The sequence below is a fragment of the Asterias amurensis genome, chromosome 8 (genome assembly GCF_032118995.1).
Source record: "Asterias amurensis chromosome 8, ASM3211899v1".
Classification (NCBI taxonomy): domain Eukaryota; kingdom Metazoa; phylum Echinodermata; class Asteroidea; order Forcipulatida; family Asteriidae; genus Asterias; species Asterias amurensis.
This window is the reverse complement of record NC_092655.1, coordinates 24,303,150-24,308,748: the sequence shown is the minus strand read 5'-3', so window position 1 is coordinate 24,308,748 and position 5,599 is coordinate 24,303,150.

The following is a 5,599-nucleotide window of genomic DNA, read 5'->3' as shown; positions in this document are numbered from 1 at the left end:
TATTGCAGTTACCAACTGATTTAAAAACATTGTTCTTGTTTTGGATGAAGTCTCTATTGCATTTCAATGTACAAAATAATCTGCAAAACTCTGTTAACGGCATCAAGGCACTAACATAAATAAACAGGATAATGTAATGTGGCTGGCATGTAATTGCTGGCATGCAAAAAGCAAATAACACTTACACAAGGGTCATACATGTATCTTTCACATTGTGGTGTATGAAGCCTACCAAGTACTCTAAATAAGCCTACCAAGTACGAATAAATCAAAAATTTTAGCTTGCTGACGCTTTCAGTTTTGGAGTTACCAGTTACCAAAGTTTGGGCCAAAAGACCCTCGAGAAACGAATAGTACATTCCCTGTAAACACAAAAATGTGCGCCAAGCTCGTCCCAACAAAAGTAAAACATTTTTTGAAACCTCCAGCTGGGCTTATAACAAAAGTATTAAAAAAAATTAGGATCTTGTTGGCGCGTCATGTTACGTGCACCCGAACCTTTGACGAACAGTGCCCTCGTGCCATTTTCAACGCCTCATAATTCAACGCGCCTATAAGATCCCATGAATTAAACAAGTTCACATGAAAGAGCTTACATCCCTCAAACAAATTTAAGTGCAAAGTATGGGGATCTCGTTGGCGCAGTGAGACAATAGAGGTCAAAGTTCAAATGTTACCAATATATTGCGTTTTCGCACCTCCGTAACCTCGAGCGACAACATGATTTTTTTTTTAATGACAACCGGGTGTTGGAACAGTTTTCATCTAATGACAAATGAAAAAAAATCTTGGGATCTCTGCAACTTGCATGTCAAAAGATTTTTTGAAAGTTTTCTAAAGTATTGCCATTCCACACATTTTGGCCTAAATTGGCCCAACATTCGCTTTTCTCATCACTGTAAGTATCTGTGCCAACAAGATCCCATCAATGTTTTCTTGTATTTGGTTAAGTTAAGTGTTCCTTAACAGATTTCAATTGAAAAATAATTGGGATCTGTTTGCCCACCAATATAACAAAGGTCAAAGGTCATATGAAACTACACTACTGTCTATTTTGGGCGATTTTGCGTCGTCTAGAAATCCACGCGCCAATATGATCCCATTAAATTGTATGCGTTTTATGATTATATAGATACTCAGAAACACATAGAAAGCAAAAAACGTGAGTGGCGCTAACAAATATTACAGATCAAAAGTTCACAAGACATGCCTATACTTACGCATTGCTGTGGCAACAGAAAGTGAGAAGTATCCCCCAATTTCAAAATGTTGGCAAACCATTAAGGGGATGGGTCTCCAAAACAAATTTGGTCCAGATATAGATTGGACTTGCTTTTACAAATGATGTTAGTTTAATGTAACTGTTGTCAAGGTCAAAGGTGCGCGTAACATGACGCGCCAACGAGATCCCAATTTTTTTTTTATTTTTTTTTTTATAAGCCCAACTGGAGGTTTAAAAAAAAAATCCTTTTGTTGGGATGACCTTGGCGCACATTATTGTATAGGGAATGTACTATTCCTTTCACGAAGGCTTTTAGTTCACACTTTGATAACTGATAACTCCCAAACCGAAAGCGCCAGCAAACTAATATTTTGGATTTATTCGTTTGGTATGATAATGTATCACTCTAATTTTTTAGAAGATCTGAGAACCCATGAATCACCACTTGGTACATTCTTACAGGCAGGGACTCTTAAACAAACTCAAATGTTCTGAGTTTTGTTGACTGTGGTATTCCCAAGGTTTTACATCATGGCGGATCCTCAATTTTTTAAGTAAATGTAATATAATGTATCAATGTGCTTTGACAGATTCATGGTTCTGAAGTTTGAATGAAAATATTTTCAGAACAAAGTTATTGCAGGCCATTGCCTCAATGCCCCCTGATCATTGCCTTAGTGCCCTTGAAATACTCCAGTAGAAGCTGATACTTCATGGAGGCAATGAAGGCCATTGCCTCAATGCCCCCTGATCATTGCCTTAGTGCCCTTGAAATGCTCCAGTAGAAGCTGATACTTCATGGAGGCAAAGAAGGCCATTGCCTCAATGCCCCCTGATCATTGCCTTAGTGCCCTTGAAATGCTCCAGTAGAAGCTGATACTTCATGGAGGCAAAGAAGGCCATTGCCTCAATGCCCCCTGATCATTGCCTTAGTTCCCTTGAAATGCTCCAGTAGAAGCTGATACTTCATGGAGGCAACGAAGGCCATTGCCTCAATGCCCCCTGATCATTGCCTTAGTTCCCTTGAAATGCTCCGGTAGAAGCAGATACTTCATGGAGGCAACGAAGGCCATTGCCTCAATGCCCCCTGATCATTGCCTTAGTGCCCTTGAAATGCTCCAGTAGAAGCTGATACTTCATGGAGGCAAAGAAGGCCATTGCCTCAATGCCCCCTGATCATTGCCTTGGTGCCCTTGAAATGCTCCAGTAGAAGCTGATACTTCATGGAGGCAATGAAGGCCATTGCTTCACTGCCCCTGATCATTGCCTTAGTGCCCTTGAAATGCTCCAGTAGAAGCTGATACTTCATGGAGGCAACGAAGGCCATTGCCTCAATGCCCCCTGATCATTGCCTTAGTGCCCTTGAAATGCTCCAGTAGAAGCTGATACTTCATGGAGGCAAAGAAGGCCATTGCCTCAATGCCCCCTGATCATTGCCTTAGTTCCCTTGAAATGCTCCAGTAGAAGCTGATACTTCATGGAGGCAACGAAGGCCATTGCCTCAATGCCCCCTGATCATTGCCTTAGTTCCCTTGAAATGCTCCAGTAGAAGCTGATACTTCATGGAGGCAACGAAGGCCATTGCCTCAATGCCCCCTGATCATTGCCTTAGTTCCCTTGAAATGCTCCAGTAGAAGCTGATACTTCATGGAGGCAAAGAAGGCCATTGCTTCACTGCCCCTGATCATTGCCTTGGTGCCCTTGAAATGCTCCAGTAGAAGCTGATACTTCATGGAGGCAATGAAGGCCATTGCTTCACTGCCCCTGATCATTGCCTTAGTGCCCTTGAAATGCTCCAGTAGAAGCTGATACTTCATGGAGGCAAAGAAGGCCATTGCCTCAATGCCCCCTGATCATTGCCTTAGTTCCCTTGAAATGCTCCAGTAGAAGCTGATACTTCATGGAGGCAACGAAGGCCATTGCCTCAATGCCCCCTGATCATTGCCTTAGTGCCCTTGAAATGCTCCAGTAGGAGTTGATACTTCATGGAGGCAACGAAGGCCATTGCCTCAATGCCCCCTGATCATTGCCTTAGTGCCCTTGAAATGCTCCAGAAGAAGCTGATACTTCATGGAGGCAAAGAAGGCCATTGCTTCACTGCCCCTGATCATTGCCTTGGTGCTCTTGAAATGCTCCAGTAGAAGCTGATACTTCATGGAGGCAATGAAGGCCATTGCTTCACTGCCCCTGATCATTGCCTTAGTGCCCTTGAAATGCTCCAGTAGAAGCTGATACTTCATGGAGGCAACGAAGGCCATTGCCTCAATGCCCCCTGATCATTGCCTTAGTGCCCTTAAAATACTCTAGTAGAAGTTGATACTTAATGGAGGCAAAGAAGGCCATTGCCTCAATGCCCCCTGACCATTGCCTTGGTGCCCTTAAAATACTCCAGTAGGAGTTTACAATTTCCTTACACAGTGCCCTTTACCAAGGAGAAAATGCCTTGGTGCCCTTGCCTTTTAAAAAACGAAGCATACAGGCCCGTTATTTCTCTGAAAACTGAGATTACAAAGATTCTTATAAATAAAGAACTTCAATCTTTTGGGACATGATAGAACAAACAAGCTTTGGGGCAGGATTTGGTTTTACAAATTTTATTGGGTGTATTGATTAGGAAATCTTTCAGCTTGTATTTTTACCCTTTGACAATGCATGATACATTTGTTTTTTAATGTTATTTGCCACCTTAACCCATGGAGCTGGTCGCATTTAGAGCCTTTCCTAATTTGTACATACAAAACAGATGGAAGTTTGGATAGACAACTGAATAAAGGACTAAAATAACCAGATAAAGTGTCTGTTTTGTAAAACTTTAATATGACAAATAATGTTGATGGCAGACCACCCACAAATAAAAATCCTGACCAGTGTTCCAACTAAGTCAGTGAACATCTACATCGTAAAAAGTTTGGTGTGTTTCTTGATTACCTTATGTATTGTTAAATTACTTATAATAGTTTTTCTTGAGAGAGCACATCATCTTCAAGTACGCGCTAATCATCCAATCAGATTGGAAGAATGGAGTGGTGATAAAAACCTATATTGCACGGCTAATATCACTACCATGCGTCTTGTGTGTTCTATGTCACGCGCCAAGTTTGCTTGAAGATAAATACGTTATCACACGCGCGCTCGTGGAAATATGGAAAATATAGCACGTCTGCGTCCCATATCCAACTCGGCCTTCGGCCTCGTTGGATATGGGACGCAGAAGCGCTATATTTGTCCGTATTCCACTCGCGCTTGTGTGATAACTTATACTGTTAAACATCAGGATCTGTGAGCCAACATACACATTAAAATAACATGAAATAATAAACTTGTGATCAGAATCACAAAAAAATATTGGGGCGTAATATATTTCCTGTTTTCAAACATACAGTTTTAACTTGCGCGATAAGAAATAATTATTTGTGTATTTTCTCAAAAAATGTAGCCTTTATAGGCACATTATTTCAAGGGGTTTTCAAGCATGACAGTCATATATGTAGATGCAATCAAATTGACTAATGAGTGTAGCATATCCTTGAAGTAGATATCTGTTACTGTGCGTTATACCATCATCAATGTGATACTTTGCCGTTATTATTCGGTCATAAGTAAATCCATTATTCCAAACAATGTGACATGCTGTTTGGAATAGTGGATTTACTTACGACTGAATAATGCATAAACAATCGCCCTGAGAGAACATGTTTTAAGGGTAGATTACATGTATATTACTGGCAGACATGAAAAATGTACTTCTAAGTGTCTATAAAATAACCTGACTGAAAGTACATAATTCCCTGTGAAAACATTTCGCTAGGTGTTATTTAAATTTGTTTAATGCAATTTTTGAAGCAATCCAACCATCATTTGAATGTGCAAGTTTTATAACAAGGTCTGTTTTAGCATTACCATTTGATTTTTTTTCTCGTCATGAATGTACATATTAAAACGGTCAAGGGAGTGATATTTCATTTTAAATCCTACACCATCAGACCACAAATCCACATTTTCTTGAAAAACACCAATTACCAATGATTTAACGGATATTATTAAATTTAATGAATTGTCTGCACTTTTTAAAACCTTGCAATGCAAGGTTTTAAAAAGTTGTGTCTTTGCAAACAAATAATCATGTACATATTCAAATTAAGATTTAAAGAGATAAATTTGGTGTTAAACATTCCTTGTGGTTTTATTTTACTAACTTTTTCCTCTTTGGGTTTAAAGCCAGTGGACACTATTGGTAATTGTCAAAGACCAGTCTTCTCACTTGGTGTATCTCAACATATGGATAAAATAACAAACCTGTGAAAATTTGAGCTCATTTGGTCGTCGGAGTTGCGAGATAACTATGAAAGAAAAAAACACCCTTGTCACACGAAGTTG